Here is a 22,533-nt window from a genome sequence, read left to right as displayed (position 1 = left end):
CCTCAGTTGCAAGTAATACTACTTAATGTTTTTGGCTTTCTGTCTGTCTATACTGATGTCCGAAATAAAAGCAACAAACTGCTATTTCCTTTGTCTAATTCACAATATAATGATAAAAACTGTCAACAGATGTGAGTACGATAATACGGGGAACCATGCCAACGATGACGTCAGGCATCTATCAAATGGGGTAGTGTTTCCTGGTAGTCTCACTTCCAGAATCGCTGTGTGCAGTCATAGACGGTGCAGTATGGCACAGAGAAAACGCCTACCAGACTCACTGCGCTGGAGGGCTATAGGAAGAATGCAAGGAGGAGAGTCGTAAACTAATGTGCCCCGTGGCTTATTATGAATCGCTCTGTTGTTTCTCGGATGTGGCGACAGTTTATAGACAACGAAGCTGTATCCCGAAGAACAGGGCAGGGCCGGCCACGTGCGACATCAGATAGAGGTGACAGTTGTTTGGCTGTAAGGGTACCGCCTTAGTACTGCACGGCAACTGGCATCTGACCTCGCAGCATCCACTGGACGTGTTGTATCGAGACAAACGGTGTGCAGAAGGCTTCAGCTGAGTGCTCAGGAGACCTGCTGTATGTGTACCTCTAAAGCGTCTACACAGAAGGGAGCGTCTAGAGAGGAGTCGTCAACATGCCACCTGGACGGTCGAACAATGGGCCAATGTTCTTCTCACAGATGAGTCCAGATTTGGTCTGGAGAGAGATGATCGACGGATCTGTATCTGGACGCAACGTGGATCACGATTTCTGGACCCAAACATTGTGGAAAGAAACCGATATCGAGGAAGATCCCTAATGATGTGAGCAGGGATTATGTTGACCACTCGAAAACTCCTTCACGAAATTGTACAGGTGAATAGGCAGGATTTAACTGCTGTCAGGTATCTTGATGAGACCTTGGGGCCTGATGTGCGGTTGTTACGAGGTGCTGTAGACCCGGACTTCGTGCTAATGACCGATAATGCTCAACCTCATAGAGCACGGGTGCTTAATGTTTTGTTGCAAACAGAAGATACGGCACACATGGTGTGGCCTGCACGCTCTTCCTATTTGAATCCCATACAGCACGTCTGAGATGCACTAGGGAGGCGGGTCGCATCACGTCAGCATCCACCAACCACTCTGCTATACTTGCGAGCAGCTCTGCAAGAAGAATGGGCGTTATTGCCTCAACATGAGATTGATGGCATCATTTACGGCATGAAGCGTCGCTGTCAGACCTATATTGCTACCAGAGGTTGTCACACCTCACACTGAGCACATTAACCAGTTGTCGGCATATGTGTGCAAATCCGTTAAGTTGGTCTACCGTTGTGGATTGGGTTGTTTTGGAGTAGGAGACCAAACAGCGAGGTCATCGGTCTCATCGGATTAGGAAGGATGGGGAAGGAAGTCGTCCGTGCCCTTTTCAAAGGAACCATCCCGGCTTTTGCCTGAAGAGATTTAGGGAAATCACAGAAAACCTAAATCAGGATAGCCTGACGCAGAATTGAACCGTCGTCCTCCCGAATGCGAGTCCAGTGTGATAACCAATGCGCCACCTCGCTCGGTGTCTACCGCTATGCATGCTGCAGTTATTTACGTTTGTTTTACATTGTTTCTACTTTACTATCGCCTATGTATACTGTTTTGAGGCAAAATAAAGGTAACCTTGCAAAATCTCCGTTTGTTGCTTTAATTTCGCACAGCACTGTATGTGCAATGCATTAAGTCCAGTTTTCGTTTTACAAGAATCGATTCGCCTTAATTATTGACACATCTTCAGTGCCCTGAAATACATATTTTCACTCAAATGCAGTTATTTTAATTTATATATAGTGACATTGTAATTCACGTATACGCTAGAACCAGAACTGCGAAGTCATTCTGTTTAGAACTGGCTTGTAGTAACCATACCGAAGATAAGCCACGCTTCAACTAGTGAACGGAGGTTAATGGCAGCGAACAGAAGAATATCTGTTCACACTGCAGGCGCTCCCATCCCATTCGCTGTCCCTATAGCGTCGGTCATCTTGCAATGCATGACAGGTTACAGTATGACAAAGTCTTCCCACAATGGATTATGCTTACTCCTATGCTGTCCACACACCCATAAATTCCATTATTAAAGCTTAACATTACGATATCTGAGTTCCTACCAACCACAATATGCTCGCTCAAATCGTCGCTCCCCCCCCCCCCCCCCCCACACACACACAAGCACACATCTGTCTCTCTCTTTATGTGTGTATGTTTGTGTGTTTTGAGGGAGGGAGGGAGGGAGGGAGGGAGCGATGGAGAGGGAGGGAGCGAGGGAGAGGGAGAGGGAGGGAGCGAGGGAGAGGGAGGGAAGCAAGGAGGGAGGGGGAGGGGGAGAGAGAGAGAGAGAGAGAGAGAGAGAGAGAGAGCCTGTGCACAGGCTCGTCTCGGAGGTAGGCGATTCGAATCTTGCAGGTGGAGAAAGTTTTCAGCGCCTGTATTTGCCCTGCAAGGGGGCGAGAGGTGGTGGCATAAAGTTACTCGTCAACAAACTTTACGCCGGTGTCGTGGATTAAATTCCGAATCTCTCCGCAGTGTCTCATGAAGTGAGGGCATCTGACGCTGTTTGATGATGATCCGCTCATCGGGTAAGGCTGTGTAGCCTGACGGTCCCGGTCCCCTGTGTTTTATTTGAAAGGAAGCAGATTTCATTCCATCCCTTTCGTTCATAACAACACAAACACAACTCTGCGCTGTACTAGCAGTCATCAGTCATCCCCACGACACAGAAACGCACTTGGCGTTCCATCACAGGTCGGAGGAAAGGAATAAGAAACCACCGTCTCCAGGACCTTAGCCAGGACGGCAGTGTGAAATCTCGCATTTACCCCCAACGCACGTTTACTCGTATGGGACTCACTTTTTGACCTTAATTCGTAGGAAAGTTATGTTCACAGTGTTCAGCGATGACGAAGGCATACGTCTCACACACAGGGTTACAGCATCAAGAATAAACAGTGAAAGCCGCTCAGAAACTTTTGTAAGCTATTCAACGCAAGTGACCGAGAGTCCTCAGCAAACATTAAGCTAGATTTGCATGACAACGCACTGCCTGACAAATGAGCACAGCCCCACTGGGTCAGGTCGACTGCCAACTGTAGAGTCCTCTTATTATTATATTTTCCTGATGACTGAATTGTAGAACCGTGCGTCAAATGAAGTTGTAGGAACGTGGCTACCGGTTAGTTCCAACAGCAAACACGAAATAAGAGTAGCTGTTAACTACGAGACAAATGCTACAATGCACACGGACGTTATCTTAAAGAAACATATGGAGTGTCAAAAAGTTTCCACTGGAAACCCGCACTAACCCCTTCCCTACAGGCCGGTGCTTATATACCGCCATCGTATTCGCGCTGGGTTGCACATACGTTGCAGCAACTGAAAGTTTTTGATCGCCCCTTACACGAGCGCTATTCGGAAAGTAAGGAAAGATCGGCAGCGAAGTGTGAGAATCCGTATCGGCAGTGTCTCTAGTAGGCACGCACATAGCGTCACGTCGCTCTTGTCAGTAATGATCGCACAGTGAGAGCGAAAAGATTGCTACAAAGTAGTGTCTTCCACCAGTATGAGTGCCTGCCGAGAGATTTCACCTGATTTCATGCAACCCGACATAACGTAACTGTCGCAAAATTCCTCCTTCATGACTGTTCTCGGCCGCTAACAGCAGGGGCAATGAAGATGCTCCTGCGGCGTTTTCGATGGGAAGTGTTTCATCATCCACAATACAGCCCGTAATTGGCTCCCTATGATTTTCATCTCTGCTCAAAATAATGGCGACTATGAAGACAACATTTTGGCACAGATGAGCTGCAGTCTGGCGTAGAAAATTGCCGGAAAGCACAGGAGGCTGCCTTCTACGTCGAGGGTATTGGAAAGTTGGTACAACGCTACGAGAGACATCTGAGCGGCGACTACGTACCGGAGCAGCTGTAAGCTGTAGCTAACTGCTGGAAATAAAACGGTTTTGAAACTTCTTGACAGATTAAAACTGTGTCCTGGATCGAGACTCGAACTCGGGACCTTTGTCTTTCGCGGTCAAGTGCTCTACCAACTGAGCTACCCAATCACGACTCACGACCCGTCCTCACAGCTTCAATTCTGCCAGTACCTCGTCTCCCACCTTCCAAACTTCACAAACTAGCACTCCTGGAAGAGAGGATATAGCGGAGACAGGGCTTAGCCACAGCCTATGGGACGTTTCCAGAATGAGATTTTCACTCTACAGCGCAGTGTGCGCTGATATGAAAGGCAAAGGTCCCGAGTTCGTGTCTCGGTCCGGCACACAGTTTTAATCTGTCAGGAAGTTTCATATTAGCGCACACTCCGCTGCAGAGTGAAAATCTCATTCTGAAAACGGTTTTGATTTTCACTGTGGTTTCCATTTCACGGCCGATCGTTGCTTACTTTCCGAAGAGCCCTCGTACAAGCACTTCTCCAAGGATGATACTTACTTGTTTCAGTTCAATATCTACTTGATTCATACTTAATATCTACTTGATTCATACTCTTAAACGCCTATTTTCCCGCCTGTGTACGTGGGCCCTTGTCTAGGGCCATATAGGCATATGTTCACGGCGCTACAGTCGCCGGGACAAAAAGTTTATGGCGAAACGTTTTCGCGCTGACGAGAATACGCTGCAGCCGTGTTTCCGTCAACAGAACGAAGGAGCGCAGGCTGATCGGTGCGCACGACACAAGGTGCTATGTGCCGCCGGCGACACTGCTGCCACCCCCAGCGCAGAAACGGCAGAGGCGCGGAGAGAATAGCGGAGCCCGGCTCCCTGTAAATAACCCGCGAAGGGGGCGGCGGCGGGGCTGGAACGCCGCCAGAGGCAGCTGCCGCCCCCTGCCTCCAGGCAGGCCGCAGTGGCTACGTGTGTGGCGGGTCGTCTACTACTTGCCTAATCTCTCACGAGGAAAACCTTGAGGGCGAGGTCGCAAGCTCAGTCTTTGGTAAGGCTCATTTGAAAGTGTTGCTTTAACAATTACGACAGGACAAATACACTACTCTCCATTAAAATTGCTACACCACGAAGATGACGTGCTACAGACGCGAAATTTAACAGACAGGAAGAAGATGCTGTGACATGCAAATGATTAGATTTTCAGAGCAGTCACACATGGTTGGCGCAGGTGGCGACACCTACAACGTGCTGACATGAGGAAAGTTTCCAACCGATTTCTCATACACAAACAGCAGTTTACCGGCGTTACCTGGTGAAACGTTGTTGTGATAATGTAACCTATCGCGATTGCGGTTAATCGTATCGCGACACTGCTGCTCGCTTTGGTCGAGATCCAATGACTGTTAGCAGAATATGGAATCGGTGGGTTCAGGAGGGTAATACGGAACGCCGTGCTGGATCCCAAAGGCCTTGTATCACTAGCAGTCGAGGTGACAGGCATCTTATCCGCATGGCTGTAACGGATCGTGCAGCCACGTCTCGATTCCTGAGTCAACAGATGGGGACGTTTGCAAGATAACAACGATCTGCACGAACAGTTCGACGACGTTTGCAGCAGCATGGATTGTCAGCTCGGAGACCGTGGCTGCGGTTACCTTTGACGCTGCAACACAGACAGGAGCGCCTGCGATGGTGTACTCAACGACGAACCTGGGTGCACGAATGGCAAAACGTCATTTTTTCGGATGAATCCAGGTTCTGTTTACAGCATCATGGTGGTCGCATCCGTGTTTGGCGACATCGCGGTGAACGCACACTGGAAGCGTGTATTCGTCATCGCCATAGTGGCGTATCACCCGGCGCGATGGTATGGGGTGCCATTGGTTACACGTCTCGGTCACCTCTTGTTCGCATTGACGGCACTTTGAACAGTGGACGTTACATTTCAGATGCGTTACGACCCGTGGCTCTACCCTTCATTCGATCCCGGCGAAACCCTACATTTGAGCAGGATAATGCCCGACCGCATGTTGCAGGTCCTGTACGGGCCTTTCTGGATACAGAAAATGTTCGACTGCTGCCCTGGCCAGCACATTCTTCAGATCTCTCACCAATGGTGGCCGAGCAACTGGCTCGTCACAATACGCCAGCCACTACTCTTAATGAACTGTGGTATCGTGTTGAAGCTGCTTGGGCAGCTGTACACGCCATCTAAGCTCTGTTTGACTCAATGCCCAGGCGTATCAAGGCCGTTATTACGGCCAGAGGTGGTTGTTCTGGGTACTGATTTCTCAGGATCTATGTACCCAAATTGCGTGAAAATGTAGTCACATGTCAGTTCTAGTATAATATATTTGTCCAATGAATACCCGCTTATCATCTGCATTTCTTCTTGGTGTGACAATTTTAATGGCCATTAGTGTATTAGCTGCTAATGACTCACCATGTGCATCAGGAGGGCGACAGAAAAAGAGTGTCCGGGAGGTGCAGAGATCAACCTTCTACAGGATGTATGCATGACACTTCACAAAATGGACATCGTCGACATTCAAAAACTGTTCAAAAGAAACCATTCACTTGCACCATGAACACTGAATGAAAAGTGGCGCACCACGGTGATCAAAAAGGTTCGCACCACCAAGACAGAAGAAGAACTCCTTGGGAGTTAAAAACTGTGCACAACGTCTAGTTAGCTATCCACTCTTTAAGAGTATGTAGAATCACATTGGTGTAACGGGGTGATGAGAACTGATGGAAGGTAATAGCACGCAACCGAATGCGAAACAGTCTATCGTGAAGCTTATCGTGAAACTGGCCATCCTTAAAGTCGTAGCTGCATATAGTGCGATAACATATTTGAGTCCAATTGGATGGGAACTTAATCGTGAAGTTTACATTTCAAATATATTTATAATATTTACTTTTGAATACACCGTGGGAGCAGACAGTGATCAATGTTATTACTAATAGGTACTATTAAAATCATTTTTGATCACAAATTTATTTATTCTGGTAACCGGTTTCGAGCCGGCCGGAGTGGCCGTGCGGTTCTAGGCGCCACAGTCTGGAACCGCGAGACCGCTACGGTCGCAGGTTCGAATCCTGCCTCGGGCATGGATGTGTGTGATGTCCTTAGGTTAGTTAGGTTTAAGTAGTTCTAAGTTCTAGGGGACTGATGACCTCAGAAGTTGAGTCCCACAGTGCTCAGAGCCATTTGAACCATTTAACCGGTTTCGACCACGCCTGTCGTCATCTGCAGACCAAAATGCTGTATGAGCAGGAGCCTACTTCTGGTGGTAAATCACTGCTGATTTACCAGAAGGAGGCTCCTGCTCATACAGAATTTTGATCTGAAGATGACCATTTGTGATCAAGACTGATTTTAATACCTGGGATAATCTTCCGCACTGTGGCTGCTCGTAAGCACACGTTCGGAATTATCTCGCAATCTTGGTCGTTAGCAGACCCATGTTTACACAAACATTTTTGCTTCTGTTGTCGTATTATTTCACCCTTATCAGCTTTCGCTGTTAAATATGATACACACACTATACTATACCAAGTGATTAAAGCGACTGAATCTTTGAGTGACTCACCCTATCTAAACTACATTCCTTTTGAAAGGGAATCCATAATTAAAGTTCCAATTTCAAAACGCTGTAGAAAGACAACCATTGTTGAGAATGACATCATCAGATTTCAACAGCATATTATTAACACAAGGGGAAAACGTGACGGAAGAAAAAAAATTAACGAAAATTTGACCACTAGATGGCGCTGTAAGCGCCAGAATATGCACACCAAGAAACGCGCCGCACACGGCTGTGGCTTAGTTTGCGTCCGAGACGCCCAGCATGACTGTCTCCATGAAGGATCGTGCGCTGCTGGTAAAACTCCTTTACAAGAAAAGTGACTGTGTGCCAGCAGCTCTCCAGATGGTCTGGACATTCAAGGGTATGAAAAAAGGCACTGGTACGATGTCTGTCTAGGGTCTGGAGAAAATGATTACCAAATTCGAAAAGACAGGTTCTTTTGAAGCGCGGTATCTTCTGTCGAAGATGTGGCCACAGAATTTCAGGCGGGGTGGAGCGATGGTGGGCAAACATGCAGTGCAAGGGGAATACCGAACGTTGTACATTTCTACGAAACATCCTGCATTGCTTCCCGTACAAAATCACCTACGTTCAGAAGTTGCTTCCTGCTGACCTGCCAGCAAGGCAAACGTTCGCTCTGAAATTCCTTGCTCGCATGGAAGCGGGCAATGAAAGACCACGGAACATTATGTAGACAAACTAAGGCCATTTTCATATCCAAGGTCATGTAAATACCCAGTACTGCAAATATGAGCACAGCAACGGCGTTGTTTATCGTATCACCGTATTTTTTCGAGGAGATGAGTCCTGCAGGTCCTGTTGTCTATAACGTCACTTGAAAACGCTATGAAAGTTCTTTGTGTACCAACGTCATTCGAAGTCGTAAACAGCTTGGATGTGAGGGTGAAATCATGGCGCACAACACACAGGTAAAGCGGCTACTGCAGAGGCGTTTCAGAAATTCTAGAATAATCAACTGTCATTTCCCTACAGCCTAGCCATCAACATCACCTGATCTTAATCCGTGTGACTTCTGGCAGGGGGTTATTGGAAAAGATGTTATGTTCACTGGTCCTGTCACGAACGTCCAATCACGAAGGAAGCTGAATGGAAGACACGCATTGTGCAACGCAAATCAACGTGACCCTCAGACGCTCCGAACTGTTGTGGAACATACTGATTCACGATGTCAACTTGTTGCAGAAAACGGTGGATAGTACATTGAACATGTTCTATCGCCAATCTCACGACAACTAGAAACCAATGTCATTTTGGCTTTTATGCTGTTTTTTCCCCAAGGACAATTGGCAACCAATTTCATTGTTGCTTTTTATGCAGTTTTTGGCCCCAGGACAATTAAAAATCTGTGCCATTTTGCTTCTAATGTGATTTTTAGTTTCAGAACAATTAAAAATCGGCTTTTTTCGTCCGATGGGGTACGACCTTGCCATGGTGGGTGAGCTTACCTACCTAACAGTGCCACAGCTGTTCACTGTCGAACCTGTGCAGTCATGCACATTGAACAGTGCGGATGGTGAAACGTGCAACTCGAATCGTAGCTGTCGTATTGCGATTCATCTTTCATTTGCACCCGACCGTATTTACGTTAAGACGCTTACAGCGCCATCTATTGGTAAAATTTTCGTTAATTTTTTTTATTCCACGGTGTTTCCCTCTGTGTCAATAATATGCTGTTCAAATCTGACGTCATTCTAAACAATGGTTCTCTTTCTACAGCGCTTTGAAACTGGAACATTAACTATCCACAACCTTGCACACTTACAGAACAAAATACTTAAGTTAATGCTCTCTCCGCATAGCAGTTACTGTTCTGTTGAAGAGGACATCGTGCCATTTGAAATGATTATTAAATTAAGACCCTAAGCTGTCGACAGGCGTTTATATACATCAACGGGGGCATTGAAAATGTGTGCCCCGACCAGGACTCGAACCCGGGATCTCCTGCTTACATGGCAGACGCTCTTTCCATCTTTTTTTTTTGTTTTTTTAAATCTCATTTTGTTCGTTTTCGTTCGTTGTATCTGCTCGGGGCGGACGTCGCAAGACACCCGTTTCAGTTCGTCGTTGTTCCATTAACTCAGTTTTTTTATTACAGAGGGCAGCTAACCCTCTGACCGAACGCGCTGAGTTACCGTGCCGGCATCCATCTGAGCCACAGAGGATAGTGCGAGTGCAGGGACTTATCCCTTGCACGCTCCCCATGAGACATTCTCAACTTAATGTCCACACAGTACATTAGTAGTGCCCCTGTCCACTACACTCGTTAATCGCGGCAGACAATCGTTCCGAGTCCCGTAAGAGTTCGGGCAATGCGTGTGCATCCAGCACAAAAGAAGGAGGTCAATGGACGGTTAGCCTTAACTATATATGAAGATTGTATCTGTTCTTTCGGACTATCCTCTGTGCCCTCGGTGGCTCAGATGGATAGAGCGTCTGCCATGTAAGCAGGAGATCCCGGGTTCGAGTCCCGGTCGAGGCACACAATTTCAACTGTCACCGTTGATGTACATCAACGCCTGTCGACAGCTTAGGGTCTTGATTTAATTATCATTTCATTCTAAGAGAGCATGGTCACCGACGGTATCTGTTCTTTCAGATATGTCCGAAAGAACAGACACCAAATTCATATATCTTGCCATTTGTGTCGAGAAGTGTAAGATGCAATAAAAATGGATTAAGGACACTACAAAAATTTCTAAGAAACGTTGATAACTTCCCACTCTAGTCAGATGCAAGTTCTATGAACACTGAAGCCTGTTCACGTATTTGTAATTTCATTAAACTTCGCAAAAGGGATCTTTAACCATTGCAATAACATCGCATTTTCCATAATACGCAATACCTAAAGGGATATTTTGTGCCCATCACAAAAAAGCAAATTCAGTTAAGTGTGTGTAACTTTTATTAACAACATATATTTTAAATAGGTAATGATATATAACTAGGGTGCAGAACCTGAGAATATGTATCAGTACAATCTTAGTAGCACCAACACATTTTCCGTAGTGTTTACATCGAGTGGGGGGATACTTCATGAACATTAATAGAAACTTTAAAAAAATACATTCAAATTTCGCTAACAGTCCTTGATTTTCATTCACAACATACTTTCTAAAATTATACATATGTCTAAGAAGGGTGTTGCACCTGAATATACGTTGCGAAAAAATTTTTGGGTTAAGTTTTACTGAAAAATTTAAAACAGTTCCGGAATCTGATACAATAAATCATTACAAACAACAAATATTATTCTTCATAATTTTAGAATACGAAGTATCAGACTAGATTACGGTATTTTCGTAAGGTGGGCACAAAGATTTTTGGAAATCCTTAACAGAGTCGAAGTTGGAATCCTTCGAATGCATTTTGAGTTTAGGGGAGAGAAATCCTGGGGGTGAGAAATATGGTGGATAAGGTGGATGGTGAAACGTAGAGACTTGCTTCTCAGCGAAGAACTGTCGATTTATTGTTGTCGAACTTGTTGGTGCACTGTTGTCCAACACCAACAAAAAAAGGGAAAGATGTAGGGAACTCGTTGTATTCGAGTTAACAACCGTTTTAACACTTGCTGATGGAATTTCTTACCTGCTGCTCTACTTGAAAGCACAATTTTATCTAAGCGTAGTCACTGTTATCGTGAAACACAGTCAACATCGTCTTCACCACCTGTTTTTGAAATAGGAGTATGTTCTTTTTTCTGGAAGGGTGGGGGAGATAATTAACAGAGGAATTCTGAATTTTCACGTGGAGATGGTAGCCTTTCACTGGAGTTTCTTGCAGAAACGAGACGGGTGGAGAACTCGGACCTCTCGACTATACGATCCAGGGTGAGAGTTGTTGTCAATAACAACAGAGGCCAAAGGTGATGGGAAACTCATTACAGTCAAAATGTGCTTCAGACCGGGGGACATTCAATTTTCGGAGGCGTCAGTCAACTTGTAGAATGATAATTAAAGCCCTTTCCTACAATCGGCAGACGTCATTAACGCATGTTTCTGTAGTGGTGCTCGACTCTGAGATAGTCAGTTTCAATCCTGGCGGTGGAATAAATTTTCTCCGCCAGTATCTGCCCAGCAATAAGACGAGAGAGGTGGTGATGTAACGTTACAGATCACCAGTCGCCCCACCAATGACTTTGGATTAAGTTCAAAACTTCTCCTCAGCATCTCTTGAAGAGAGGGCAAGTGGTCCCGTTGATACTGATCCGTCCTTGGAATGGAGACGTTATGCCCGGCGGCCCCTTTGGCGCTATGTAGTAGTAGGCTATGTTGCGGCAAAGGGTTTCTCCCTCTCTCTTCATCATCATTATACAGCACAAACGTAATACTACATATTCGGCTAGTACAGTCATGTACACTTAAACAACGAATTATAACACATCATAAGGAAAGAGGCCACAGGGCTGTTCAAATGACTCTGAGCACTATGGGACTTAACTTCTGAGGTCATCAGTCCCCTAGTACTTAGAACTACTTAAACCTAACTAACCTAAGGACATCACACACATCCATGTCCGAGGCAGGATTCGAATCTGTGACTGTGTCCACCAGTTCTTCAGAAAACCAAATTACAGTTATAAAGAGTCGCAGGAAGTGAAAATGAAGTAGTAGTTGGGAACGAACTGAAACAAGGGTGTAGTCCGTCCCCGATGTTATTCGTCGGTACAATCAGCGAGCAGTAAGGAAATAGAAAATTTTTGGAGAGGTAATTAAGGTTCAGTGAGAAGAAGTAAAAACTTCGAGATTTTCTGTTGGCATTGTAATTCTGTCAGAGCCGGTCAATGACGTGGAAGATCAGTTTATCGTAATGGGTAATACCTTGAAAGGAGGATCAACGAAACTAAAACAAGTAGTCGAATTAAATCAGATAATGCTGAGGGAATTAGATTAGGAAATAATACACTAAAAGTAGTCAATGAGTTATGCTATTTCGGTTAGTACAGTAATTGACGATGGCCGAAGAAGTGAGGATATAAACTGCAGATTATCAACAGCAAGAAAAGCGTTTCTGTAAAAGAAAAATTTGTTAACAACGATTATAAATTTTTGTGTCAGGAAGTCTTTTATGAGGAAATTTATCTGGAGTGAAACTTCGACGATAAACAGTTCAGACAAGATGAGAACAGAAGCTTTCGATATGTCGTGCTACAGAAGAGTGTTGAAAATTAGGTGGGTAGAACGAATAACAAATAAGGAGGTACTGAATCGATCTATGGAGAACAGATATTATGACTCAATATGAATAAAAGAAGGGATCGGTGCATAAGATAGATACTTAGGCATCAAGGAACCGTCAATCTGATAATGAATGGAAGTATTGGTAGAGGGAAACCAAGCAGGCTGAAATACGAGGGCTATTCGGAAAGTAAGGAACGATAGGTCGCGAAATGGAAACTATAGTGAAAATCAAAACTGTTTTATTTGCAACAGTTAGCTACAACTTCCAGCTCCTTATCTCCATAGTCGCCGATCCGAATTGGAAATTTGTCGTAGCGTTGTACCAACTTTCCAATACCCTCGTTATAGGAGGCAGCCGCCAGTGCTTTCCGCCAATATTCTCCGCTGGCCATCAGCTCGTTGTCTGTGCCAAAATGTTGTCTACACAGCCAGCGGTTCATGTGAGCAGAGATGAAACTCAGAGTGAGACAATTACGGGCTGTATTGTGGGTAATCAAACATAGCCAACTGAAAACGATGCAGGAGCATCTTCATTGCCGTTGCAGAATGCGGCTGAGAACAGTCTTGCAGAAGAAAACGCACGACTGTTATGTAATGTTGGCTGCGTAGCTTCAGGCGAAATTTCTCTCCAGGCCCTCGTACTTGGCGGGAGACACTGTCGTTCCAGATATCTTTGTGTGTTCCCTGTGGTGCATATAATACCGTGTAGTGGTCAGCGTCACCGGCTGGCGCCCTGCGGGCCGTTAGGTCACACCTTACCATCTTTGTTATTTCGCATTTATCACTTTGCGAAGGTTCTCGAAATACCTTGTACATATGATGTTTGTATAAATAGCAGCACTATTCTTCCAGGAGTCGAGTTCTGGTCTGGGAATGCGCTGCTGTTCGTAATAAATGTGCTTTCAGTGCTAATTGTTATATTTCTTAGGCGATCCTGATTTTTGTTTGGACTTGAGTGTGTTTACGATGTGACAAAAAAATCCGGATACCTATTAGTGAACATTAATATCGGATGTTTCCTCCCTTCGCCTTTATTGCGGCTTTAACTCTGCTGGAAACGATTTCAATAAGGTGTCTGAATGTCTGTGGAGGAACGGAGCCCATTTTTAATCAAGGGCCCAAAACAGAGGGGGTGATATTAGACGCTAGGGTCTGGAGTGACGTCGACGTTCTAATTGATTCAAAATGTGTTCCACTGGATTCAGGTCGCGACTCGGGGAAGGGAGTCCATTTCCGAAATGTTACTGTCCACAAACCATTGCATCACAGATGCTGCTTTATCATTGTATGCTTTCTCTACTACACTCAGTGCACAATGCTGTAAAATGTTTTCATATCATTCGGAATTTAGTGTTTTGTTAAGCGTAATAAGGGAGGGGGGGGGCAACAAACCCTTAGCACGAAAAACACCAAATCGTCCAGACTGCACATACACTGGTGTCCAAAATTAAAGCGACAAATTGCATTTTCCCCGTCCTGTGTCTAATTCATGATATAATCATACAAACTATCAACAGATGTTCGTACGATCGTATTCTGAACGGAAGATGCCATTCTGGTCAGCGGACAACCACGCCACAATGATGTCAGGGCCCCTATCAAACAGGGTAGTGTTTTCCGGGTAGTTCCACATCCACAATCGCTGTGTACAAAGTCACAGACGGTGCAGTATGGCACAGAGAAGATGCCTAGCAGACTCTCTGTGGTGGAGTGCCATAGGAAATATGGAAGCAGGACAGTAGCAAATTGATATGGCTCGATGGCTTAATGTGAACCGTTCCGTTTTTCCTTGGATGTGGCTACATATTACAGAGAATGAGACTGTATCCCAAATACCAGGGCACGGCTGCCCACGTGTGGCATTAGAAAGAGAGGACTGTTCCCAGAATGAGATATTCACTCTGCAGCGGAGTGTGCGCTGATATGAAACTTCCTGGCAGATTAAAACTGTGTGCCCGACCGAGACTCGAACTCGGGACCTTTGCCTTTCGCGGGCAAGTGCTCTACCAACTGAGCTACCGAAGCACGACTCACGCCCGGTGAGTGGGAGACGAGATACTGGCAGAAGTAAAGCTGTGAGTACCGGGCGTGAGTCGTGCTTCGGTAGCTCAGTTGGTAGAGCACTTGCCTGCAAAAGGCAAAGGTCCCGAGTTCGAGTCTCGGCCGGGCACACAGTTTTAATCTGCCAGGAAGTTTCATATCAGCGCACACTCCGCTGCAGAGTGAAAATCTCATTCTGGAAACATCCCCCAGGCTGTGGCTAAGCCATGTCTCTGCAATATCCTTTCTTTCAGGAGTGCTAGTTCTGCAAGGTTCGCAGGAGAGCTTCTGCAAAGTTTGGAAGGTGGGAGACGAGATACTGGCAGAAGTAAAGCTGTGAGTACCGGGCGTGAGTCGTGCTTCGGTAGCTCAGTTGGTAGAGCACTTGCCCGCGAAAGGCAAAGGTCCCGAGTTCGAGTCTCGGTCGGGCACACAGTTTTAATCTGCCAGGAAGTTTCAGAGAGGACTGTTATTTGGCTGTAATGGCATGACGGTACCGCCTTAATACTGCACGGCAAATGGCATACGACGTCGCAGATCCACTGCATATATTGTTTGGAGGCAAACGGTGTACAGGAAGCTTCGGCAAAGTGGCCTTAATTTTCGGAAACCTGCTGTACGTACATCTATGACGCGTCTTCGCAGAAGGGAACGTCTAGAATGGAGTCACCAACATGCCACCTGACGGTCGAATAACAGACCAAAGTTCTTTTCACAGATGAACTCTGATTTGGTCTGGAGAGTGATTGTCGACGGATTACAATTTGGAGCTAACGTGGAACACGCGTGAATCGGCAAGGTTTAACTGCTGTCAGGTATCGTGACGAGATCTTGGAACCTCTTATGCGGTTTTTGCGAGGTGTTGTGGGCCCAGACTTGGTATTGATGGACGATAATGCTCGACCTCATAGGGCACGGGTGGTTGATGTTTTCTTGGAAACGGAAGATATTTCACGTATAGCGTGGCCTGCTCGCTCTCCCGATTTGAATCCCATAGAGCATGTCTGGGACGCACTAGGGAGTGCGTCACGATCAGCGTCCACCAATCACTCTCCAACACTTGCGAGCAGCTCTGTAGGAAGAATGGGCGCTACTGCCTCAACACGAGATTGAGGACATCATCCACAGAATGTCCCGTTATCGTCAGGCCTGTATTGCTGCCAGAGGCAGTCACACCCCGTACTGAGCACATTAACCAGGTGTCGGAATGTGGATGCGAATCAGTTAAGTTGGAAAAAACGAACAATAATTTTGTCTACCGTTTTGCACATTGCATTTGTTTACGTTGTGTCTTGTTTACATAGTTTCTGCTTTACTACCAACTGTTTATACTATTTTGTGGCAAAATATACGCAACCTTGAAAAATTTCCGTTAGTGTGATTCACCACTCAAAATCACTCGTTTCCAGTCATCCCCTGCCCAATGGCGTCGCTCTTCACACAACCTAAAGCGTCTCCCAGCACTGGCTACAGAACTTTGTGGCTTGTGATGAGTTTCTCCACCACAGTACCCCATTCTTTTTAACTCACTACGCACAGTCGTATTGTAGTTGGACAGCTGGTGGCACTTTGGAGCTCACGAATGATTCTTTGTGCTGATTTCATGCGATTTTTACAAACACCCTCCGGAATAATCGACGGTCCGCTGTCCGTCAGTATACGCGGTTCACCTGTTCTTGGTTTAGCTGTGGTAGTTTGGTCGCGTTACCACTTCACAATCGCATCACCTACAGTCGACTTGAGCAGCTTTAGTTCATGGATTTGTTAGTCAGGTGACATCTAAAGATTAGTCCACGTTGTGACTGACTGAGCTCTCCTTACCGACGCACTCTGTTGTTACTGTTTCTCTGCTGACAACACATTACCACCCGAAGCCCTTTATACTAGCGGACACACCTCCTGTGACGCCTAGTGGCCAATTCCAAATTACATAGGAGTGTTTGGATACTTTTGATCAGATAGTGTATTTCTATTTCGAGCTATGCAAGAAGAAAACTATGCCGTGAGATTAGGTTCATGCAGAATATGACAGCAGTAGCGCGGAGATTTATAATCATACTTCTCTCAAATAGTGGTGCTAAGAGCCTCACAACGTGACATACTAGTAACGGCTACTGCTACGAGAACACAGGCGTTCACATTTCACATTCGATATCTTTTTTTCTATCTTGAGGTTCATTCTTGTTTCAGGTTTGAGTACCATTTGATACCACAAAATCAGTTGAACATATACATGGTATGAAAATTGACGATTTAAAAAAATATATCTTGACGTTTGCCTGTTACAGACCACCAATACAGTAAGCGAAAAGAAGGCGCGCAACTATAACTGTTAAAACATAATGACGTCCTCACGATTTAGAGGTGCAGGAGAAAGGCATCGTTTAGTTGTTTTATGTATAGTGTTTTAAGTTTTGTGTGGAGTTATTAATGTTCCGTTTTCAACTCACTAAGATCCACGTACTAAACGCTGATCGAAGTGTACTGATGGTGAGATAGATCCATCTGATCCCATCGCGTAACTTATATTTTGCTCTGTTTTCTCCTGTAAATCCAATGTTTTGTTTAAGTTCGACGCTTTATATTGCTGACCTCATTGTCACTCTTCCCCTGATTTGTCGTATTATCCACATGCACGAAACACATGTGCCGGCCGGAGTGGCCGAACGGTTCTAGGCGCTTCAGTCCGGAACCACGTTGCTGCTACGGTCGCAGGTTCGAAACCTGCCTCGGGCATGGATGTGTGTGATGTCCTTAGGTTAGTTAGGTTTAAGTAGTTCTAAGTTCTAGGGGACTGACGACCTCACAAGTTACGTCCCATAGTGCTCAGAGCCATTTTTTGAACGAAACACATGTAATGTTTTCGATGTTAGTGCCACCATGTTTCGGAAGTTTGGGATTTGTTAAATGACACAGCCAAGGATCTGTTGAATGGATATTATACAGCAGTTATCTCATGTTCAGCAGGTCAAAGCTTCACAAAAAGTCTCGTACATTATGGATTGGGAGGGACACGTTTCAGCAGCGTAGCCGGTTGAGCGACCAGCGTGTAGTGTGCTGCCATCTGGTGGCAGAGCGCTGTAACCACGGAGCACACTGCTTGCCTGACTCTTTGCGAAGTCTGAAGCACTGGCAATGAATGACTGCGATGTGGAATATACCTCAGCAATTACGTTGTTCAGATGAACCGTATCCTCATTTACAAATAAAACAAGAAGTGAAAAGAAGGCGATCGTGATACATCGTTGGTCTCCACATGTTCTACCAATGGTGCTTCGCAAACACCGCAGACAGAGTAACTTAGTAAACGAAGTGGCTTGGCCTAAGAGCAAGTCCTCCCCGAATGGTCTACTTATCGGTCCTTATATCATTGCCAAAAATCTCCTTGAAAAATTACGAATTTTACTAGCTACTGCCTGTGGGGGATACCAACACTGTATCAAAATTTGCCAGCAAAGGCAAATGTTTGCCACAGTGCTAACAGGTACCACATGCAACCTAATTTGATACTTCTAGGTAATAGATGCGTACGACGTCAGTGAAGCGGATCCTGTCGCGACGTCTGTCACATTTTCGTACTCAGGTCGCACAAGCGACCGCTTACAGCCTCTATACAGCTCAGCAATCGGAACTCTGAGAAGTCAGCAGGTCAGGATAGGTTTGAGGCGACGCAGATTGCAGCGTAACCATGGCTTCCAAACGCGGTAAATAAATCCCCACATCGACAAAGAAAAATGGATCACAGTGCGACAAACTTCTTGCGCCAAAGAAAAATCTTACAATTTTCAACTGTCTCTGCATAAAAAGGCTGTCAAACTTATTGCAGCGACAAGTCACTGCAGATAAGTTACAGCCTAGAAACCGAAAACATCTGCCAGAATAAGAAAGGTAATTCTGGTGAACAATGTACCTCAACTCCTACCTGTCACCCCCACAGTTTTCGAACCCAACAGACACTTATCTTTTTACCCACAGCCTTGAACCCTATGGAACATATTCTCTCCTCCCACAATACTTCTTACACAGTGCAGGTCCTTCAGATTTCAAGTCAAAGTGGTCAGGTGATATTTCATAGAAGAATGTCACGACACTGCAACCGTGTTTTTTAAATTGTATATATTTTTTGTCCCTTTAGCTGTCCGTCTTTAATCTTTTTAATTTAAAAACCTAAAACAGTCCTCACATTTTTTCCTCATCTTTGTTATATTTTTAAGAACACTCTAGGCTGAAGAGCGGAGTATTGTACCGCTGACAGCCCTCTCCATCCACATGGGGCGAGGGGCATGAAAAGACACTAAAAAAGAAAAAACAACACAGTTGTATTTGATATGTACGGAAAGAGTTATACACGGGTATGTACCGTGCTGGTTGATACATTGCTCTTTGTTTTGTTTGCAAATTTTACTTACCTCGCTACGGCCGCAGATTCGAATCCTGCCTCGGGCATGGATGTGTGTGATGTCCTTAGGTTAGTTAGGTTTAAGTAGTTCTAAGTTCTAGGGGACTGATGACCTTAGAAGTTAAGTCCCATAGTGCTCAGAGCCAGTTGAACCTTTTTTTTACTTACCTGTTCTTGAACACTGGAAGCGAAGATGCAAGAAAACATACCTGTACACTCAACGGTAAATACGACGAGTCAGTGGAAATGTTTTGACAATGGCGCACATTCCGTATTATATGTTGGTATTCTCAGTGCTAAATATTCAGAAAAGAAACTTGAGCAGCTAACTTAACGCATTATTCTGTACAGTGACGCCAGGGGCAAAGAGAACTTTAAACAAACACTCAGTAAGTAATTCTGATCAAACGATCAAAATTTGTGGATGGAATTTGGTATTGCACATTAAAAACTTATGTACTCGAAAAAACAGAGGTAAAATCACTTACGTTCTCGCACACAGCAAATGAAACTATTCGTATTTCGAAGGAACTGCTCGTCACGCGGTACTAGTACTAGACTCTTTGTCGCTTTCGAACTGTTTGCATAAACTGTCATAAGAATCATCAAAGGCGATGACCTCAGTGGGAGAAGGCGAGCAGTCTGCTACAGAAAAGAACTTTACTCAGTAGCAAAAAATGGTTCAAATGACTCTGAGCACTATGGGACTCAACATCTTAGGTCATAAGTCCCCTAGAACTTAGAACTACGTAAACCTAACTAACCTAAGGACATCACACACACCCATGCCCGAGGCAGGATTCGAACCTGCGACCGTAGCAGTCCCGCGGTTCCGGACTGCAGCGCCAGAACCGCGAGACCACCGCGGCCGGCATTACTCAGTAGCACACCGAAGTATATTAATAAAAGTACGCTGACATGAAGCATAAAAAGACATTTGTGATTAAATTGAGGATTTCCTGGTAGGAAGTATGAATATGTTATTTCGGATGGAAAATCAACGACAGATGTAGAAGTAACGTCAGGTGTGGCCCACGGAAGCGTGTTGGGACTTTTGCTCTTCATGCTGTTAGTTAATGACATGGGAGACCTGACACGTTTTGCAGGTGATGCAGTTATCTATAGTGAAGTTATATCTGAAAAAAGCTGCACGAATGATCAGATCTTGATAAGTTATCAAAGAGGTGCAAAGATTGGCAAATTGTTTCAAATGTACAGAAATGTAAAATTGTGCACATCGCAAAACCTAGAAACGTCTTATTCTGCGACTAGAGTGTCAACGAGTCACAGTCTGAATCGGTCAACTCGTACAAATATCTGGTTGTAACTATCTGTAGGGACATGAAATGGAACGATCACATAGGCTCAATTTTAGTTCATTATCGGGATACTGAGAAAATGCAATAGGTCTACGAAGGAGATTTCTTGCAAAATACTCATACGCCCCATCCTACAACATGGCTCAAGTGTAGAAAAGCGGACGGGGAAAGCGGTGAAGCTCCTGTGGAGCCTCAAGGAAAACGGCGTGCAGAAATATTTCTAGTGCATGGACTCAAATCGGCCAAACTCTGAAGGCAACCTCCGCTAATTAGCTGTGTCCTGTAAGTATATAAATTTGCAGTATGAGTTTCGTTTCTTTCGTGTCAGTCCCCGAAAACGCACATGACATTTTCCGGCGGAGCTTAAGTGTATTGCAAACTGCTCGCCTACTGGCACCGGGTTGATGTACAATGTGTCCATAAATTATCTTCACTGCTTACGTAGGTAATAACTTTAAAAAACTATACTAGATATTAACAACTGGTTTTTAACATGCGATGAGATAACTCATAACGGCTTTTTTACCTTACAAGTGACGCAATTTTGGTGCAAAATTGAACTCGAAAATGTGATAAAATGTGGATGCCACAGGAGAAAGCTGATTGTGTTGTCTCCACGATCCGCTGACCTCGCACCACTAGACTTCTTCCTGTGGGGTTCTGAAAAGGATCTGATGTACCGAACCAAGGTCAGAGACCTACAGGCCTGGGAGACGTATTCGCAATGCATTTGAACATGTCACCGTGGATATCTTGAATCGTTCGCCGACAGAAATGGAATCCTGACTATACAAACTAGACATTATCCGTGCCACTACTGGTGCACACAATGGTATGCCTGAATGAGGCAACAAAACTTTATGAATTATCTTATGACACGATGAAAACAATTTGTTAATATCTAGTATAGTATTAAAGTTATTAAGGTCTTAATTTGTGAAGATAGTTTATGAAAACCATGTATTTCGGTGAAACACATGACAGCCTACAGACGCAGTTCCATGTTGATAAGCAATGTAGCACACTAATATGCCACGAGAAATACACTCCTGGAAATTGAAATAAGAACACCGTGAATTCATTGTCCCAGGAAGGGGAAACTTTATTGACACATTCCTCGGGTCAGATACATCACATGATCACACTGACAGAACCACAGGCACATAGACACAGGCAACAGAGCATGCACAATGTCGGCACTAGTACAGTGTATATCCACCTTTCGCAGCAATGCAGGCTGCTATTCTCACATGGAGACGATCGTAGAGATGCTGGATGTAGTCCTGTGGAACGGCTTGCCATGCCATTTCCACCTGGCGCCTCAGTTGGACCAGCGTTCGTGCTGGACGTGCAGACCGCGTGAGACGACGCTTCATCCAGTCCCAAACATGCTCAATGGGGGACAGATCCGGAGATCTTGCTGGCCAGGGTAGTTGACTTACACCTTCTAGAGCACGTTGGGTGGCACGGGATACATGCGGACGTGCATTGTCCTGTTGGAACAGCAAGTTCCCTTGCCGGTCTAGGAATGGTAGAACGATGGGTTCGATGACGGTTTGGATGTACCGTGCACTATTCAGTGTCCCCTCGACGATCACCAGTGGTGTACGGCCAGTGTAGGAGATCGCTCCCCACACCATGATGCCGGGTGTTGGCCCTGTGTGCCTGGGTCGTATGCAGTCCTGATTGTGGCGCTCACCTGCACGGCGCCAAACACGCATACGACCATCATTGGCACCAAGGCAAAAGCGACTCTCACCGCTGAAGACGACACGTCTCCATTCGTCCCTCCATTCACGCCTGTCGCGACACTACTGGAGGCGGGCTGCACGATGTTGGGGCGTGAGCGGAAGACGGCCTAACGGTGTGCGGGACCGTAGCCCAGCTTCATGGAGACGGTTGCGAATGGTCCTCGCCGATTCCCCAGGAGCAACAGTGTCCCTACGGCACTGCGTAGGATCCTACGGTCTTGGCGTGCATCCGTGCGTCGCTGCGGTCCGGTCCCAGGTCGACGGGCACGTGCACCTTCCGCCGACCACTG

General features: G+C 45.5%; 2 non-coding genes across 2 annotated transcripts; both read left to right on the top strand.

The window, feature by feature from the left end:
* The first annotated feature begins 9,961 nt into the window (after positions 1-9,961).
* On the top strand, positions 9,962-10,036 carry Trnat-ugu (transfer RNA threonine (anticodon UGU)). The gene has a single exon. It is a non-coding gene; the product is annotated as a tRNA-Thr (tRNA).
* A 4,794-nt stretch (positions 10,037-14,830) lies between these two features.
* Positions 14,831-14,905, top strand: Trnal-caa (transfer RNA leucine (anticodon CAA)). The gene has a single exon. It is a non-coding gene; the product is annotated as a tRNA-Leu (tRNA).
* The last annotated feature ends 7,628 nt before the right edge of the window (positions 14,906-22,533 follow it).

Source organism: Schistocerca cancellata, chromosome 3 (assembly GCF_023864275.1).
Source record: "Schistocerca cancellata isolate TAMUIC-IGC-003103 chromosome 3, iqSchCanc2.1, whole genome shotgun sequence".
NCBI classification, from domain to species: domain Eukaryota; kingdom Metazoa; phylum Arthropoda; class Insecta; order Orthoptera; family Acrididae; genus Schistocerca; species Schistocerca cancellata.
Note: the sequence above shows the minus strand (reverse complement) of the source record. Positions and strands in the feature narration are given on the sequence as shown.